The sequence below is a fragment of the Gadus macrocephalus genome, chromosome 14 (genome assembly GCF_031168955.1).
Source record: "Gadus macrocephalus chromosome 14, ASM3116895v1".
NCBI classification, from domain to species: Eukaryota; Metazoa; Chordata; class Actinopteri; order Gadiformes; family Gadidae; genus Gadus; species Gadus macrocephalus.
The window spans coordinates 19,976,738-19,990,615 of NC_082395.1; the positions used below are offsets into that span (position 1 = coordinate 19,976,738).

General features: G+C 45.3%; 1 long non-coding RNA gene across 1 annotated transcript; it reads right to left on the minus strand.

The window, feature by feature from the left end:
- Positions 1-2,421: 2,421 nt before the first annotated feature.
- LOC132471853 (uncharacterized) lies at positions 2,422-4,392 on the minus strand. Its single transcript, XR_009528929.1, has 3 exons — positions 4,168-4,392; positions 3,608-3,696; positions 2,422-3,458 (listed from the first exon to the last, which is right to left on the minus strand). It is a non-coding gene; the product is annotated as an uncharacterized LOC132471853 (long non-coding RNA).
- Between the last annotated feature and the right edge of the window lie 9,486 nt (positions 4,393-13,878).

The window sequence follows — 13,878 nt, forward strand, 5'->3', positions numbered from 1 at the left end:
CGAGAATATGCATGTGTACGTTTTTCAAATGACATTTTCTCTAAATCTATACAGTAAAATCACATGGTTCCTTGTGTACAAGTAGTCAGCACACGGGTTAATATGGTCATATCAGTCAGTGCCTGAACTAATGTGAAATTCTGTCTATAGCCCACTTGCTGACATAATGCAATTTTGCAAAGGCGAGAATATGCATGTGTACGTTTTTCAAATTATATTTTCTCTAAATCTATACAGTAAAATCGAATGGTTCCTTGTGTACAAGTAGTCGGTACAACAGTTAGTATGGTCATATCAGTCAGTGCCTGAACGTATGTGAAATTCGGTCTATAGCCCACTTCAAAGTGCTGACATAATGCAATTTTTCATTATGGTGTCCGACTTGAGGGCCGCGTTATGAAACGATGCGTCAGATAAACGATCGCACACATACGACAGAGCCTATAAACTCAACAAATGAATCCTATTTAACAGCCCGTTCCCTAGTAAATCATTTAATTTTTTTCGTTAAGTGACCGTAACATACCTTTGTTTTCCGTTCGTTCCTTGCAGAAACAGACAGAATAAGCTTATTAATAATCAGACGGAAATCGTCGAGCGATGTCTTTTGTTCAGAAGCGTTTGTGTGCAACAGTAGACATGCAAACGTTAAAGATTCTTAGAAAAAAAATCCAACGTCATGCAGCTCATTGTGACGTCATAAGAGAGATGACCTCTCCACCGTGGCCGTGTGTGTGTGTTCCTGTCCTGTGTTTGTGCGTGCGTGTGTTACGGACAGTGCTGTTAGCCTAGCAGAGGCGAGATGTTTGCATGTCATGAATATTCATAATAAGAGCCAAAATATATCTATCAATGTAAACACAAACAGAGGATCATGGGCATCAGGGCTCCGTTTCCCGATAACGATGCTCGTACGATCATTCTCACGATGGATCTTGCAAGCCATCGTAAATTTCTTTGGAGCGCTTCGAACGCGCGTTCACTGCACTCACGACGTTCGTAGGATTGTAACCGTCTACTGACACGGTGCTGAAATGGGCTCCGTAGGAGGGGGCGACGCAGGAAAATGGGGTTAAAAAGCGTTAAAATATCTCCCCATCAAGGCCATCAACAGAATAGCCTACGAAAAGATTAGACTGCAATAATATGAATACTAAAGATATTAAAACACAATTGATTAGGCCTAGGCTGACATATGCTACATTAGTCCTTATCCTGAACGCACTACTACATTTTTTCAAGGCATTTTCCCCCCTGAAATAATTACAAAAATAGCTTGTGTGACAACTACATTTATCTTAATGTGCAGCAAAGAGCCGACATTGATTGATTGGCGCGCAATTTAGAATCTATGATGTAAAACAAAAAATGCAACATTCCATTAATTCAGTAGCATTCAAACTCAGATTCTGGGCATTGAAACCCGGCTATTGCTGACCCGATTAGGAGAGCTTGGTCTAGATCCTGCCCATATTGTTGGGCAGGATGATGTATAGGCCTTTTTACACTGCCAAGCCGGACACCCGCATGCAAGAATGAGCTCACTTCTGAGTAAAGGCTACAAACGAAATTAACTATTTACAAGTGCAAAAACTTCAACTTATTGTTCATTTTGCTGAGCACTTGTTTTTTATCCCGACAAGCCTCATAAGGAAAGTTCCTCTGCGTCTCTCGTAGATCGTAGGCCTACCATCTTTCAAGGTATTTTTTAATGCGACTACATAACCTTCTCTCACATGATCAGCAGGATTTCACTTACACCGAAACAGCCTGCCCTGGCCATCATATCCCTTCTTTTCCGGGTAGGCTATACTAGGTTATTAACTTATCCTGGAAATGATAGTATATTAAACAAATCCCAGCACACCAAAAGGAGGCAGCAAATCAGAGCTAAACATATCTATCTGCTCATTTCCACATGTAAGAGAGCAACACAAAACAGGTTTATAATATTTGGATGTTTTATTTTCTTTAAATCAAGCAGGTTACATTACATTCGTTTTTACCCAATCTGATATTTGGAGGCATTTGCAAATATGCTCATAAATTACATGATTTGTAATCCCAAAGAATGAGGTGGTTAATGATCAATATTGGGATCAACAGTGATCACCCTACTAATGTAGGCATTACGCATGCAGGCAGAAAAAGAAAAGTTCCCATTAAGGTCTCATGTGAAACACCACAGGTCTGAAATACTCAGGAACACATGAAAATGGCACAAAAATGAATTTCACTCTCCAACCTTTTGCTAAAGAGACGTTGACAGGCCCACAGAGAGCCTGGAGCTCACGGGACAACATTCACACACATTCTGCTTCATGAAGAGGTCAGATTATCGTCAGACCATAGACATTACATGTAAGGACACTTAACATTTGGCCGGATTACACATAGAAATGCAATCCAAAACAAAATGGGTAAAGATAAAGCATGTTTATTGATGCGGCAAACAAAGGTTCAAATATCCTCCAAAGCACTTCAAGCCCTCAAAGAATGAAACTCAAAACGCAGATGAGGTAAAAGAAGAAACTTCTAAATTAAAGTGGAGCGACCCAGGGACAAGTCTGGTTTGGGTTAAAGATTATGGATGGTTAACTTTGTGTAACGTGTTTGGACAAGCAAGTTTAGGTTTTAGGCAAGCGACTTCAGGTATTAGGCAAGCGACTTCAGGTATTAGGCAAGCGAGTTTAGCCAAGCGAGTACAGGCAAGCGAGTCAAGCTAAGCGAGTTTAGGTTTTATGCAAGCGAGTTTTGGTTTTATGCAAGCGAGTTTAGCCAAGCGAGTACAGGCAAGCGAGTCAAGCTAAGCGAGTTTAGGTATTAGGCAAGCGAGTTTAGGCAAGCGAGTTTAGGCAAGCGAGTTCAGGTATTAGGCAAGCGAGTTTAGGCAAGCAAGTTCAGGTATTAGGCAAGCGACGCGAGTTTAGCCAAGCAAGTTCAGGTTTTATGCAAGCGAGTTTAGGTTTTATGCAAGCGAGTTTAGACAAGGGAGTTTAGGCAAGCAAGTTTAGGTAAGAGAGTCAAGTTACTTTAGGCCTCACTTTATTTGCGGTTAAATTGCGGCATTAGGTTTAGAAAGAAAGTTAAGATCCAGGCTCAGGTTTGCTTCCAGCCTCGTCCCTCTAGTCGCTCCCTATAAAGAGGGTTCCCAGCTACCGTGTTAAAATACAACAGCTGGGATTACAGATATGGAGTACAGAAATAAATGACAAAGATTGATTCAAACATTCTTCCCCCAAAATGTGGTGCAACATAAAATGGAGAAAATAATTACTTTCTCTCCATTGAAACCCAGTCATATCTTACTATCTCACGAGGTCCCGCCGCAAGGGGCGGACTTACGAGCTCTGGAGTGTGCACTGTGTGTTGATGTTGGGTGTGGATTAATGTGCTGGTGTAGCCATCCAGGGATCCTCAGGGTTTATGGGAGTAGGACACACTGGTGTAGTTCAGTACTGTGAAGTAAATTGATGCAAAAAGTAGAATCAATGTCAAGGGCAATCAAATGTCTATAAATGCAGGAACAGCCCCAACTGGATCAGGAGGGATTATACAATTGCTGTTTGACACGTTAGGTCTGTTCAAGGAGGAAGTAAATATTTACCAGCGTTGGGTCTCTGCACCATGACACCCAGCTGCCGCACATCTGGTCTCCCTTTAAGTCTCCTGAAGGAGAGGTCAACTTAATTGAACCTAAGGGGAATGGGTCACAAGAAAAGGTAAGGATAAATCAAAGCTAAACATAGAAAGGATGAAAACAAGCATTGTCCAACATGGGGATCGGCGATATTTTGATGTAAAAACATTTAGGTGTACGATCCAACCATCAAAAACAGGCTCTTCTTATCATGTTTCCAATGTACCCCGAGTTGCTACGCCCTCATCAGCCACCAGGTGGCAGACTTGATTTTGTCAGTAGAAGGAGCAAAATAGCCATCCAGCTTGATTACAGCAATAGTAGAGGAGCGAGTCAAAAGAATGCGTTTGAGCACCTTCAGCCATTGGCTCTTGTTCAAGGACATCCCGCTGATTGGCTGAAGTCAGATCTTATTCTCTAGAAAGTTTGTTACAGAAGAAGCCCCTAGTATCAACATACCCGCCAAACAAAACTAACCTTGTTGAATAAATGAAAATGTCTTCAAGATGGTCAATCCTGTATCTTACCGGTTCCACATGGAGTCTCTAGTCTGCTGCGCTGCGGGCCTTAGGTCCGTCCTCTGCTCCGGGACGAGGTCTTGAGTATAAAGAACCAGTCAGTCATCAAGCTGCTTGGTCTCTTCAAAGAGGTGGAGGTTTGACCGCCTGCACCATGAGGACGCTGTGGATACGGTATGGGACCATTTATCAGCGGATCTGAACTGCAGAACTTTAATCACATCAGCTGTAGATTTATGTACCTTCTCGGGAAAGATGAGTGGTCGTCAGCCCCTGAGCAGTGATCTTCATCCCCAGTGACTCCTTCAATCCTGCTGGAGCAAACACTCAGTTACCATTTGGAGATGACCCAGCTACCCTAGTGTACTCACTACTAAGTGATACAACCCGGTTCAGTGTTTCCCCCAGACAATGTCTTAGTCAAGGTGGGGGGGGGGGGGCACTTTGTTATTGCATAATTATTTTTTTATATATAATTTTTCTACATTGGTAGTCAAGGCGGGGCCCTAGTGTTAAGACGGACATAACCGTACAGTGCTGGGGGAAACACTGCAGTTACTTGAGTTAAACATTAGAGTTTAGTCCCCAAATGGCGATACCACCAGTTCATGGCTGCGCTCTTTGATTTTCTCGTTGATCAGATTGACCTGGAGAAAGAGCTTACCTTCCATGGATGAGGAGCTGGTTGGTCTAATCACGAGCCGCCTTCGGACCTCCACCGCCGGATCCCCCAGCCGTCCTCCACCGCCGGGACCGTCTCCTCCAGGACCTCCACCGGGCCAACCGCCTGGACCTCCGCAACGTCGCCTCATTTCTTCTGAAATGTGACACACGTTCTATTTGCACCCCGGACATTCCTCCCCGTTCATGATGCACTGGAGAAGAGTTTAGCTTTACTGGATGAGGAGCCGCCGCCGCCGGGCCCTCCAGGCTGACCGCCGCCGCCGGGCCCTCCAGGCTGACCGCCGCCGCCGGGCCCTCCAGGCTGACCGCCGCCAGGTGGACGCCACCGCCGGGACCTCCAGGTTGGTCCCCACCACCGCCTCCAGGTCCTCCAGGTTGGTCTCCACCACCGCCTCCAGGCCCTCCAACTCCAGGACCTCCAGGTTGGCCTCCACCTCCAGGCCCGCCGTTGCCTCCAGGACCGCCGTTGCCTCCAGGACCTCGGCCGTTGCCTCCAGGACCTCGGCCGTCTCCAGGCCTTCCAGGTTGGCCACCAGGATCTTCATCCCCAGTGACTCCTTCAATCCTGGTGGAGCAGTTGGTGGTAACACTCAGTTACCATTTGGAGATGACCCAGCAACCCTAGTGTACTCACTACTAAGTGATACAACCCAGTTCAGTGTTTCCCCCAGACAATGTCTTAGTCAAGGTGGGGGGGGTCTTCGGTGAGGGTTTCAGTTCGCAATAATACATACAACCGCCTTTTCAATTGCATTCAAAATGCTTTATGGCACGACTATTGTTTTGAACAGTATACAGTATTACCGACAAATTATTTATCTATATTTTTTGGACTTGAGGAAAGTATGTTTTATTTCCCTACGAGTTTTGCACTTTGTTATTGCATAATTATTTTTTTATATATAATTTTTCTACATTGGTAGTCAAGGCGGGGCCCTACTGTTAAGACGGCCTTAACCATACAGTGCTGGGGGAAACACTGCAGTTACTTGAGTTAAACATTAGAGTTTAGTCCCCAAATGGCGATACCACCAGTTCATGGCTGCGCTCTTTTGATTTTCTCGTTGATCAGATTGACCTGGAGAAAGAGCTTACCTTCCATGGATGAGGAGCTGGTTGGTCTAATCACGAGCCGCCTTCGGACCTCCACCGCCGGATCCCCCAGCCGTCCTCCACCGCCGGGACCCTCTCCTCCAGGACCTCCACAACGTCGCCCCATTTCTTCTGAAATGTGACACAGGTTCTATTTGCACCCTGGACATTCCTCCCTGTTCATGATGCACTGGAGAAGAGTTTAGCTTTACTGGATGAGGAGCCGCCGCCTCCGGGCCCTCCAGGACGCCGCCGGGCCCTCCAGGACGCCGACGCCGCCGCCTCCGGGCCCTCCAGGACGCCGCCGCCGCCTCCGTGCCCTCCAGGACGCCGCCGCCGCCTCCGTGCCCTCCAGGACGCCGCCGCCTCCGTGCCCTCCAGGACGCCGCCGCCTCCGTGCCCTCCAGGACGCCGCCGCCGCCGGGCCCTCCAGGACGCCGCCGCCGCCGGGCCCTCCAGGACGCCGCCGCCGCCGGGCCCTCCAGGACGCCGCCGCCGGGCCCTCCAGGACGCCGCCGCCGGGCCCACCAGGACGCCGCCGCCGGGCCCACCGACTCCAGGACCTCCAGGTTGGCCTCCACCTCCAGGCCCGCCGTTGCCTCCAGGACCGCCGTTGCCTCCAGGACCTCGGCCGTCTCCAGGCCTTCCAGGTTGGCCACCTCCAGGCCCTTCTGAAATGTGAGACACAAGTTCCAGTTGCACACTGGAACATTTCTCCCCTTTCATCATGGATGCACTGAAGATGAGTTTAACTTCACTGGATGAGGAGCCGCCACCTGGCCCTCCATGCCGCCCCTTCCAGGTTGGACGCCTCCAGGACCTCCAGGCCACCGCCGCCTCCAGGCTGGCCTCTGCCTCCAGGACCTCCGCCTCAGTCCTTCTGAAAGGCGAATGACACGTTCCATTTGCACACTGCACATTTCTCCCCGTACATGATGCAGATAATCAACTCCTCCTCTGCTTTAGCTCCCACAGATCTCACTGATGCCCTACTGTGCAGTCTTGAGTGAGGTATTATTTAACCCAACAGCCAGCCACACACACCTAGCCTACATCCTGGAGCTGGTCCTAGTGGCTGAGAATGCATCTGACATTTTTCAGAACACCTCAGAGTTGCTGTGGCTGCATGTCAAAGTTTTAATTCTAAACAATTCACCAAGCCTAGAAAAAATGTGCAGCTGTGCAGTTCCGTGTCTCACCGTTCTGCATCCGTTGGGCTGCACGGCTCCCGGCCTTCCCTCCACCTGCAGCGAGCGCCTCCAGACGACCGCCATGGACCTCACGGCGAGCACCTCCAGACGACCGCCACGGACCTCCAGACGACCGCCTCCATCACCTCTACTGAAACAAGACAAAATCTATTTAAACACTGGAGATTTTTCTCCTCGCTCACTCAGATGTCAATAGCTTATCTTCTCCCATTCTGTGCGTGCTTGAGAAGTATCATTTCCTATAAACTCCCAAACCCAGCCACACATCTAATCTTCATAAGGACACTAGTCCTAGTGGCTGAGAACGCTTGGCTAACAAGCCAATCACAACCAATGACTGAATTCCAGTTTTATTCTGAACCGTTTGACCACGCCAAGGAGGAGTTTATAGGATGTGCAGTTCCACGGCTCACCCGTCTGTTCCTGTAGGACTGAACGGCTCCTGGCCAACATCCACCTGCAGCTCCCAGCTCCAGACCCGCTCTGTTGAAGCCTCTGGGAGTACAATCCGCTCCTGAACAAAAACAACTGTTCATAAATCATTTGGTACTCTGCAATCCTTGGAAATATTATGAAGCATGAGTTAGAATAGAAAATGTTCAAATCCTGTATAATGATTAATTGTTGTACAAATGTGTATAGTTCTATTGATTACTTTTTTACTTCTATAAAACATTTAATGCATAGTGGGAAACTACACAAGAAAAGTAAATGAATGCGGTTTTAACACGGTTATATTAGTAAAGCAAGTCTTACCCAAAAAGTCAATAAATGGTGACCACATTTTATCATTATTATTATTAACTATTTAGTGCTTCACTAAATTCCTATAGCAAGTGGAAACGTTACTCTCCTTCATTGGTGATGTTCATGTTCCTCGATATCTTCCAATGTGAAATCTTTCTGGATCCTCTGCGTTGAAGTGCGTTGTTCAATTTCCAAGGGGCGTGTCTAAAGGGCGCGATCTAAAATGGGTTGATGCTATGCCTCGACTAATCATAGCATTGGAACGGGTGATGCAGAAATACATATTCCTCAAAATCTTTGAGTAGTAGTCGTTCGTTCTTTTAGTGAGCATATACAGTCTTTAGTTCACTAACTTCCATCTTTGTTGTTGAAACACCTCTACATGTTGCGTATATCCAACCTCACATTAGATAGCCTAAAGGGTTGCTATTGGTCGGTCTATTTCGTACCGGGCAGAAAACTTTATATAACGGAGGGGCGCCTGACCGCATCTTTGAAGAGCAAAATTATATACGAGGTCCGTCGAGTTCCGAAGCTATTGGTGAAACACACAAAACGAATATTGAAATGTTAATTTGGGCATTTAATTTGCATCTACATTTTGCCAGTGAAGGAGTTTAGGTTTGCCAATCCGAGGTCTAACAGGCAGTAAACATGTTCATTAAAATACAAATGCAAAGTCCACAGAACATACGCGAATAAAAACCACATTGCACCACCAGCGGTCAACAGCAGCAGCAGCAAGTGTATTGAAAGTAGAAAAGTAGTAAAGAGAAGAATAGAATTGGGAGAGTGGTGTGCAAGTCAGAAACCGCATCTAACCCAGGACCACCTTGCAGATCACAAGCAGCAAACCTTCTACGGTACCAGACCAACCAAACACACATCAACAGGCCCCCAGTCAGTAGGGTCAGTCAGACAGGTTTCCACAGAAGGGCTCAGTGGTGTTATGGGTTGAGCAAAAACAGACCCCTTTCTTCCTTCCACAAGTTTCCATCCTGGATTTTTCAAACATGTGGAGTCGGACATGTTTCAAGTTATCCGTGGATTCCTGAGGGCAGTGAAGTATCTGCAGAAGGTGACGTCCAGGTCCAGCGGTCTACCGCATTGACCACGAGATCTTTAACCGAGTGGGACCGCCTCGGTTTGTAGTAGGCCTAGAACAGTTTGTGTTCAACAGCGTGGAGGTCCTCATTTCCATCAGAGTTGCTGCAGTTCTTCCATGCTGCTTCCACAGTGAGCAGAGGACACTTCCCAGTGTGGTGGTCGGTGCTGTAGCGGTCCGCAGCGTTAGTCAGTCGATCCCATAGATAAACCACTCAACACAAACTACCACTTACATCAGCAAATCCACATTAACCTCCAGCGGTAAAACATGTACAATAGAGGGGCGAGAACAGACGACAGGAGGAGATGGGGAGAGTGTGCAGTGTGCAGTGCTCATGAAGGAAGTAACCCGCGTTACTCACTGCGGGGGTCCCGGTGGCGGGGGTCCACGTCGGTGGCCACGATGTCCGGATTGTTCAGCCCACGCAATCCAACGCAAAATAAACGATTAACATCCGTCACGGTGGGGGCGCTTTATGAGGAGAGGCGGGGGAGACGCAGCTGAAATCAATTAAGAACTAGTGACCTCCAGAAGAACGTGATTGGTTGTGAGTGAGAAGCTCAGACGGCAAAGGCCTGCGTATTGGTTAGAGCCAGTGTTCGAATTACGGGGGGTACCGGGGGTCTGACGGTCCCGATTGAGACTTGATACCCCCCAAATGGCATTAAAATGAAACTTTTGGGGGTACCGAGAATAATATATTCATTCTTCAAATTGCGTGTTTAAAAGTGTCTTCTTATTTCTTAAATGCGTTCGATGTTTACTATGAGTAATATACTGACATTAAAATTCAAACACCCCTTGAATGGACTGTACCATTAACACGTCTTCAGCGGTCTTTCAACGGCTTCTCGATGGCTTGACCTCAACTTGAACTCGTCGTCTGACTTTAACTTAAACTTGACGCGCTCACTACTTCAAGAACACCGACGAACAGGACACTGATGGACCGAATTTATGCGTGACTAATACTAGCAAATTAATGGAGACAATCTGTGAAAAGGGAGCGGAAAAAGAGGAAGATGGCACTGTTGTCTGAGGGTTAAAGACAAGTCAATGTGGTTCTTTCCGTGAACCAACTTCTTTCAGCTCGGGCTAACACTAGCTACGGTAAGGAATGTTTTTATATTAAGTATTGACTGGCTCACATATCTATTCATTGTTTGTCGGGGCTGTGTAATGATTCATACGTCCGGTCCATCCCACCAAAAAAGTTTTTCCGCGAGCCAGAAGTCGCATTCGTACGGAAGCGTATTAGGGCCAGGTATAAGGGGGAAAAATATGAATTGACAATTCGAGAATAAAGTCGACATGTCGAGAATAAAGTCAACATGTCGAGAATAAAGTCGAAATGTCGAGAATAAACTCAACTCCTCTGGTCCATCATCACGTTAGCAACTGGCCGCCCTACCAATGTGTCTTTGGCGTACAGTTTCTGAAGTGGTGGAACCTGTATGTCTATGGGTGCAACTACCTGATAGCTGTATCATATCTATAACGTAAAGCCTAATCTTTCATGCTTAACGTTACCAACCTAGCGGAATTCAACTCATAAACCTAGTCAGAAACTATTTTTGGATAGCTAGCTAACTACACTTGTCTTAGATGCTATTAAAGACAGTGCTCTGTTTCTACCTTGATTGTCATAACGTTATTCAGCTATTAGGCTACTTAACTTGCGCTTACAGTTCTGCATGTTGATTCTTGTGTGAAATAGTATTTATTGTTACACTAGGCTCTATTGCTTGTAGCATCTCCTTTGTACGTCGCTGTAAAAAACACCACAATAGGGATAGCACTACCGTATATTTATAACCTAGTTTCCTAGTATGTACAGAGCCGCTTAAAAAAAACCAAAAAAAAAACATGTGACGTCATCACCATCCGTTTAAAAATGCTGACCCCCCCGAAGCTGGAGTGATAATTCGAACACTGGTTAGAGCATAAGTTCAGGCACTGACTGATATTACCATATCAACCGGTGTGCTGACTACTTGTACTGTACATGCATATTCTCGCCTTTGCAAAATTGCATTATGTCAGCACTTTGAAGTGGGCTATAGACCGAATTTCACATAAGTTCAGGCACTGACTGATATGAACATACTAACTGTTGTACCCACTACTTGTACACAAGGAACCATGTGATTTTACAGTATAGATTTTGAGAAAATGTCATTTGAAAAACGTACACATGCATATTCTCGCCTTTGCAAATTTGCATTATGTCAGCAATTTGAAGTGGGCTATAGACCGAATGTCACATGAATTCAGGCACTGACTGATATGAACATACTAACTGTTGTACTGACTACAAGGAACCATTTGATTTTACTGTATAGATTTTGAGAAAATGTCATTTGAAAAACGTACACATGCATATTCTGCTGGCCAATGGAGTCGAAGGTCCGCACTGGCGGCCAACTTGCCACAGTCAGCTGTCATGTCACCCATAACACTGTGTTGACTTGGTAGTGGTACATGACTTTTTAAATAACCTTAACCACCTTGCTACATTTTCAAACGGTTTGTTTTGTTATAAACGTCAGAGATGTAGTTACGGCACTGCATACATGATACTGATGAATAATTATGTTGGATTCTAAAAAAATTGAAATGTTCTAAAATAGGTACAATATTATAACCACGTTAATAAGGTTTGTAAGAAACCAAACCGTTGGGAAAACGGTTGAAAATGTAGCAAGTTATGGTTATTTATAAAGTACATACAGTACCACTACCAACACAATGTTATGGGTGAGCAGCTGACTGGCAAGATGTCCGCAAATGCGGACATTCTAGACGCCGCCAGCTAGTGTTCTATATATCTACACACGTAGGTGAAGGGTTTTATTTTGAAAACTTTGCGAGATACCACCCAAAGGCTGTTTAGAGTAAAGGCGCACGAAGATTTTGTGTGACGGCTGGTTTAACCGCGGATGAACGAATGGCGGCTCACTTGACCGCAGTGGCTAGGAAGGGGGATGGTGGTGGTAGGCAGCAACCAGCCATCCTCGTCGCCAATGTTGTTATGTTTCAATAATGGAGACTGAGAAAAGATCCAACGTCGAAGCTGTTATGTTTGTTCCTTAGCCTATTATTCTTCTTCCTGTAGTTTGGTCTGGCTTTGCGAGACTAGTTCCTTATACAACAAGCAAAACGGGCGCAACACATGTACCTACATGCTCATAACTCTTAATACGTTGTCTGCTTCCTGGGTGACTACAATAAACCTTTATCAAGGTTTATTATCCATATCCAAGTAGGAAATTCACATGGTCACCATTGCACGCCCCATTATTATACAGATTATACAGAGCAGTAAGAACATAAAAAACATGACAAGCATGTATGAGTAAATTAAATCTTAAAATAGTTCAGCGATATATGTATGCCCATAGTTTATAATGCCTTTGAGTTCTTAAGTCTGTCGTTGTACAGTCTAATTGCTGTAGGCACAAAGACTTGCTGTAGGCCTACCTAGTGGTCCTAATTTTCCTTTGCAGGAGTCTGCCATTTGACCTGTTGCTTCTTAATAATTTCTGATGAATAGGATGGGTTGAACATTTTTGAATTTGTTCTGCCTTTTTTAGACTGAGGTCATTGTACAGTTTACAGATACCTAATCAACTCCAATGATCTTGCTGGCTGTTTTAACGATTCGTTGCAGTTTCTTCTGGTCCTTAAAGGGATACTTCACCTGTGGAGATATGAAGGATAAATGAAGCAAATAATTCTATGTATTATAAATAGGCAAAAAAAAATTGAAATCGGTTCATCCTAGCCTGAGAAAAGGCAGAAAGTGTCTCTCTGGCTCAAAAGTAAGAAATCCTCAAACTAGCACAGTGCATTGCGCCCGCTGCACCGCCCGGCTGTTTCCGTTTGGAGGGGGAAGGACCCATGGTTTATGCCTTGAGTAGCCTATACAGCATTACACGGACTTCAAGCTAACGTAACGTAGCTTATAAGATCGGCTACTTTCGGATAACTACAGTGTCACGTTCCCCAGGACTCAAAACTATTGTAGCCAATGTGTTAGTAAAAAAACTAACACTTACTCTATGTTCAGAAGTCTGTTTCTCCCGGCGGGCTTTACCCAACTGTTCAGATGAGGCGTAAAGCCTGGGTGAGAGGTTACACACATTGCCCCGTCCTCGCCAGATTCAGCCATTCTAGAAGAAACTGGCATCGCTGAAATTCGCTGCAGCACAGGGACTAGACATAGCACATAGACACTTTGTTAGTGTTTATAGGCGAACAGAGCAAACCGGCGCGCTCCGGCTCCTCGTCCTCTGCAACAGCAGGCAAGGCTTGTTCAGCTGCAGCCGACCAGGTAAATTGGGCCAAGGGATGACTGGGTTAGAATGAGGGAAAAAAAACTTATTTTTTATATTACAATACCGATTTTATAATGATAGAACGCCGGTTCTGAATGGGTGAAGTAACCCTTTAATGTACATGTTACCAAAGGCACAAATAAGGCTAAATGATAAGACACTCGAGAGCTTTGTAAAACATCTGAAGAATACAGCTGTCTAATCTAAAATGATTGAGTATCCTTAGAAAAAACATCCTCTCTTTATTTTTGGACTTATTTTGTGCACCGTCATTAAATGTCAGTTTGTTGTCTATTTCAACACCAAAATATGTATATGTTGTGACCCGCTCTACCACTACACCATTTATATTTAAGGGTCGAACTATAATTTCCTTTTTATTAAAATCTATGGTCATCTCCTTTGTGCAGTGTTAGACTTTACAAACCCACTAATGCTGTATCATCAACGTAATTAAATGGGTGTAGTCAGAGGAGGTTGCTTGGCAGTTATTGATGTATAAGGTGTATAGAATAGGGGACAGAATGCACCCTTGTGGTGC